Source organism: Rattus norvegicus, chromosome 1 (assembly GCF_021556685.1).
Source record: "Rattus norvegicus strain SHRSP/BbbUtx chromosome 1, alternate assembly SHRSP_T2T, whole genome shotgun sequence".
Classification (NCBI taxonomy): domain Eukaryota; kingdom Metazoa; phylum Chordata; class Mammalia; order Rodentia; family Muridae; genus Rattus; species Rattus norvegicus.
Window position 1 is genome coordinate 245,334,271 of NC_141534.1, and position 6,727 is coordinate 245,340,997.

The following is a 6,727-nucleotide window of genomic DNA, read 5'->3' on the forward strand; positions in this document are numbered from 1 at the left end:
AGCCTAAATAATCATTTTCTAGAAAGAGCCAAAGAGAATGGTGTTTGTTTTGTTAGTCAAATATAAACATCATTATATACTCTTTTTCTTATTCTTTGTCTTTCACATCTCTTTAAAAATATATGTTATTATCAGCTCAAGGATGGCATAGAAACAGTGGGCCAGATTTGGCCTATATGTTGCAGTTTGAGAATCACTGTGCTATATATACTAAAGTACAACAAATCTGTCCAAGCAGAGTCACTACACAGGGCTGTGGATGAGGTTTACTAAGCTGAAAAATGTTTTGGGAGCACTTAGTTGAGAGTGATAAAATCATCTTGGGAGGAGGTATTCTCAGAGGAGGGAGCACTCATTACATTTTGGAACGTGAAAGACTTCAAGGGGATGAGGAGTTATGTAGAAGTTTCTCCTAAGAGTGAGGCTGTACTGTTTGCTAATCATAGGACATGGAGTGATATTTTGATGGATCTGAATCTCTTCGACTTTAGCATGGGTCATGTAGCACCTATCCTTCTTTCTTGGGAAGAAATACAGTGGAGATTTAAAAAAAATCCCTCTTGAAAGAGGATTAAGTGCTTTAAAAACGCAGGCGTTATGTAAGACTTCATCATTTGTGAGCTGGGATGACTCATGCCACCTATGTGTGTGCAGTAATTGCTTGAGCTGACTGGGCTTATCCTAGAGTGTCTGGAGCCAACACTTAGCTCTCAAGTGGGTACAGGTGAGTCAGGAGCAGATTTTGACATTTCTTTGTTGGTTGTTATGTGATCCATTTGCATATTTATCCAAAACTAAATGTGTTCATCTCCCTGCTTCTTTGAAATAAAAGTCAGATGAGTTTTTCTCTTTGAAAATTTCATGTTTTTTCTTTTTATATTGCTTATTTTGTTTATTTATATTTCAAATGTTATCCTCCTTCCCAGTTTCTTTTCCACAAGCCCCCTATCCCCTAACCCTCCCACTGCCTCTATGAGGGTGCTCCCTCACCTGGCCACCTGCTTCCTGCCTCAATGTCCTAGCATACCCCTAAGCTGGGTCGTTGAGCCTCACAGGACCAAGGGCCTCTCCTCCCAGTGATGGCAGATAAGGAAATCCTCTTCTACATGTCCACCTAGAGCCATGGGTCTCTCCATGTGTACTCTTTGGTTGGTAGTTTGGTCCCTGGGAGCTTTGGGGTTCTGGTTGATTGATATTGTCGTTCTTTCTATGGGGTTGAAAACTCCTTCAGCTCTTTCAGTCCTTCCCCTAACTCCTTCATTGTGGTTCCCATGCTCAGTCTGATGTTTGACTGTGTGCATCTGCATCTGTATTGGGAGAGCCTCTCAAGGGACACCTATACTAGGCTCATGTCAGCAAGTGCTTCTTGGCATCAACAATAGTGTCTGGGTTTGGTGTCTGCAGATGGGAAGGATCTCTAGGTGGGACAGTCTCTAGATGGCCTTTCCTCCAGTCTCTGCTGCATGCTTATAATGTATCTTGACCATATTTACCCCCAATTCTTCCTTCTAACTTTCCCTACATCTTTAGGACATCTCATTCCAACTTCATGTCCTTTACAATTTTTTAAAAATAACATACTGAGCTCAATTAGAGCTTCCCATATACAAACGAGTGTGAGGGCATCCACTTGGGTATGAGCAACTTACCAATGGCTACCCACCCAAAGAAACATGCCTCTCCTTTAACATCCACCAACTGCCAAACGCTCTCTAGCTAAGGGTGGAGCATCAGGAGTCCTACTCTGTTCCATGCTGGAATTAAAATATGTTTCTTTTAATATAATTTTACCATTGTCTTCTTCTCTTTTCACTTTCCAAACCCTTCCATATACTTCTACTTGCTTTTTCCCCAATTCACGGTCTTCTTTCTACTAATTATAATATACATATCCTTATAACATTTGTATATTCATATATATATGTACAATCTTCTGAGTCTAAAATCATATTTCTCTATATGATTTCATGGCCAACCATTTGGTATTGGTTAACCAATTGCCATACTCTTCCCTCAGAAAGACTATTTTTCCCATTTTCAACATTATTTAGTTGTTTTTTAGGTTTTCTTTTGGGTAGAGTTGAGTCCTTCCAGGCTTCTCCTTGTTCTCTTTAGCATGTCTCTTTTTGTTCAGCTCATGTTTAGGCAGTCATGTTGGTTAGAGTTACTGGTGTAGCTTCTGGAATTCCTAAGAGACACAATTTCACAGAAAACCCTCCCTAATTCTATGGCTCTTACAACATTTCTGCCTTTTCTTTTGCTATGGTCTCTGAGCCTTAAACCATCCTGGATTTTTATTTCTGTGTTTATATCTGTATATGTGTATATATACATGCATACAGGAACCATGGCGGTCAGAAGGAGGTGTTAGATCCTCTGGAGCTGGAGTTGTAGGCAGTTGTGAGCTTCCCAACATAAATATTGAGAACCATTCATGTCCTCTACAAGGGCAGCAAGCTTTCTTAACAGCTGAAACATCTTTTCAGTTGGAATTTTTATCTGATGTCATTTCCTGCAGGTCTTGTGTAAGTAACTGTAGATGGTACTTCGTGTTTCTAACTGTCTTCTCCTCTCTCATCACCTACTGTCATTGCAGAAGTCTGGTACTTTTCTTTAGAATGAAAAAGGCTTTATGGGGAGCAAGAAGGGAGTGGGACATCATAACCTTGTTGTCAGCCAAAGAAATGACAGTGTATTAGTTTGTGGAAATAATGAGGGTAGGGCCATTGACCTCTATCCAGTGCACTTTCTGGGTCCAAAGTCTTTGTGCCTCCTGTTGGCTCTGTTCCTTATGTGGGACATGAGGAGAATGACATGACCTAGCAGTTCCCATTAAGATGTAATACACCACCCCATCAGGCACACAGTGCAGTGCCTGTCTGGATAATAAATGATAGCTGTTTGTTTTTATTCAAGGCCAAGTGAAATAGATGGTAAATTTTGTAGTTGGAGCTAAGAGAAGGAAGAAAGAAAAGTTGAAATAGAACTATGTAAAACTATATGTTATAGCTCTTTTTGTTTTCATTTTTACTCTCACTGGCTAGACCTTAGCTGTAGCATCTTTCGCAGAGAGTGAACCAATACCTCAATCTAGAATAAGAGATGCTTCTCTCAGCTGCTCTGGACTAGTATGTGGGTGTCACCATGGTGATACAAGAAGACTACTGCGTCTAGCAGTAACTATTGGCTCTCCCTCCCTGATGTGAGGATCAGGACTTTCCTTCAATTTCTGTCATTAGCACTGGAGGAGAGAGTATGTACCTGTGGTGGTTTGAATAAAAATGACCCCATAGGCATATTGATTTGCACACTTGGTCACAAGGGAGTGGCAGTATTAGGAAGTGTGGCCTTGTTGGAATAGATGTGGCTTTGTTGGAAGAAGTCTGTCACTGGGTATGTGGGGAGGGAGGTGCTTTGAGGTGTCAGATACTCAAGCCAGGCCCAGTGCTTCTCTTCTTGCTGCTTGAGGATTGGGATGCAGAACTCTCAGCTACTCTCCAGCACCATGTAGTCTGCATAGCACCATGCTCCCCACCATGACGATAACAGACCAAACCTCTGAACTATAAGCCAGTTCCAGTTAAATGCTTTCCTTTATATGAATTGCTGTGGTCATGGTGTCTCTTGGCAGATCATGGTGAATTATTTGGAGCACTAGATACTATGTGGTAAGTTCATGTACAAATCTGAGTACATTCTAGAAATGCTTAATATGTTACTGGCAAATAGAAACCCTTAGACAACCTCTGTTACTAAATAAAATACTACATGACTGAACACATAAATGGATATCCATATTGATTATTTTTTGGGAAAACTACTTTATGTGTAGGCAGATGGACTGGCTCATTTATATGCATCACTGAATTATGGGGCTCACCAAGTACTATGTGCTAAGTTCTATGTGCAAATGAGCACATTCTAGATATGTTTAATCTGTTGCTGTCAAATTGAATTCACTTCTTTGTCAATTATAGAGAAAATGGAAAGTTCTAAGCAAAATAATACAAGCTATTTGGACCCCTCAAATACCTCTGGAAGTAGAAATGCTACTCAGCAGAACCTGGGATGAAGCAATTGATGATGAAGATTTAAGAAATTAGATGCTTCATTTTTACTGACAGTTAGCCAATATGCTACCAAAGCAAAGGGAGATATTTGTGGAAAGCAGCATTCAATTCTGTTTGCTAGGATTCAGTTTTAAAAAGACAGGCTTACTTGTGCTTTTCCTGAGGTGACCTGTCAATTTGTCCAGAAAGGTTAATTTGTTAGAATCAGCCCTAAATTGCTTTCAAGGGCGGGCCCTAATTGTATTACCTTTCAGCAAGATGTTTCTGTCAATCAGAATTTTTTTTCTTAAGAATTAATTTGCTTGCAAAGCAGAGGTCAGGGAAAGCTGAACTCTCTATCTATAAGGACAACAGGAATCTGTATTCTGCACTGGGCTACTCATGCCTCATGGATATGTGGAGCTTGGGTATTCAGAGTTTTTTGAGCAATACAGTTATATCAATATGTTTTACTTTAGGTGAATTCTTGGTACAGTAGAAAGAGGAAGAAGTTGTGGATTCTGAGCTTTTTTTTTAGTGTCTTTATTTTAATGGTTTATGACCTAAGGTGAGACACATCTCTTGCATCTTGATTTCCCTGACTAGAAGACTTCAGAGCCAAATTGGGTACCATCAAAAAGCTTATGGATTTCTAGCACTGTGTGTTTACCATTCTGCTGTCAGGCCTACTTCTGAGACTTTGGGGCTTTTCTACGACTTGAGAGGTGGTCTTAAGATCAGAGCCATTCCTTGTTTTCAGGAGAACTGTTTGTTGTCTAGGGAGTACCTAAGGTGTGCCTCAAAATGAAGTCTTACAGTATGGTCTGTCAGGGAAGCTCTGGGAAGAAGCATGAGAGTAGAGTAAGTGAGTTTCCTCTCTGCTCTCCTCTAGCTGTGGTAGGACCATTTTTGCAGTGGCCATGTTAATTTTCTTATGGAAAACACTCACCCTTGGAAGATAATGAGAAGCAGGGAGTTATTTTGAGAAGGTGAGGTTAGATGCTGATACAAGATTGGAAAGATTTCTGTCTCAGGGCAAGAAAGATACACAAATATATTTTAGGGTATTTGTGCAATAAATATCTATTTATGACCTTGTCTGTCATAGACACTAGATGTAAGTCTACAGTTCAGATAAACCTGGAATTTTACAGGGCACAGCCTTGTAGCAAGATGGTGGATGAATAGTCAGTCATATTGCATATGGTGCCATAGGAAGTGTGGGCTACTATGGAAACACACAGGAAAAACATTCAACTCTGGATTAGGGATTTGGGGAAGTTTTCAAAATTGTGAGATGTTGACAACAGAAAACAAAAATATATGAATGGTAAAAGTGGAATGAGGTGTTGACTTTGTGTTCTCCCAGAGGTGACAGACAGCAGGGCATATTCATTAATCTAAACAGAGATTGTGTGAGGGACTATAGAAGTCATAGTTCTTTTTTTTTTAATTTTTCAGATTTTTTATTTCAGAATTGCTGCTATGTACAGGCATCATAAACACACACACACACACACACACACACACACACACACACACACACACACACGTACACTGCATATTTTCCATGATATAAGAACTGGAAATAAAGTCTAAGGGCACTAAGGGCACTTAGAACTGAAATCGTCCCACAGAAGTCTGAGGACGGTCCCCCCTTAAATATCCTTCATTACTTTCTCCAGTTCTTCCTTTGTGAACATGTGGAAAATCTGACCAGGCTGCACTGTGACTAGCTCAATGTTAGTTGTGTTAACTACTCCTCTATGACACACTTGAGGATGATGAGTGAAGACTTGATGGCCTCCATCAGAGTCATAGACTTGTGGTAAACTTCTTGCAAGGAGGTCTGGGAACTTCTGAAGCAGAGTTAATTGCACGAGCATCACTATACAAAGGTCCCAGATTGGTCCATGTGAAACAATTGGGATCCTTTCTCATCAACTCCTCCAAACAACAATGCTACTCCAAAGGAACAAGATGTGACCCCGAGATCTGCATCCTCTTCTCCAAACTGCAAAGTCTGATTGAACATAGCCTAGGTCACACTCTCAACTGCCATTGTCTCATTATAGGTGAACCAGTGTTTTTGTGTCTTCACTCTGGTTTTAGTCATTAAAGTTTTAGCATCGTCAATGAGCCCATTCATGGCACAACCTACATGAGCATCGATCTCTACAATTTTCTCAATGCCGCTAGGCTCCATTAGTGGGGATGTAATTCTCTTCTCCACAGTTGGATGTACACCTTCTGATGTCTGCATGCCAATGGCCATAGAACCAAGCTTAATAGCCTCAATGACATATTCTACTTGAAATGATCTTCCTTCAGGAGAAAAAGTAGTCACACCCCTGTCATATTCCAATGGAGTGAGGAACATGGTGAGGACAGGAGAAGGCGGCGGTGGCTATGTGGGGTTTCCAAAGGCCACACGACTGAAAGCAGCACCATAATCTGAAGTCACAGTCTTTGGAAAAACACTTTTTAAAATTACATTTGTTCTTTGACAATTTTATGCCTGTGTATAATGCATTCTGACTGACCTTACCCCTACTTTCTCTCACTTGCTTCCCTCCCAGGTATATGTCCCCTCTTCCCAACTAATCTTTGGCAGATACACAACTGGAGGTGGTAGGTGCTTCTTCCTCTCCCAGAGTCCATCAGTGGCCTGTAATCCA

The 6,727-nt window shown here is 40.6% G+C and overlaps 1 pseudogene; it reads right to left on the reverse strand.

The window, feature by feature from the left end:
- Window positions 1–5,707: 5,707 nt before the first annotated feature.
- On the reverse strand, window positions 5,708–6,429 carry Psma5-ps2 (proteasome 20S subunit alpha 5, pseudogene 2; annotated as a pseudogene).
- Window positions 6,430–6,727: the final 298 nt, after the last annotated feature.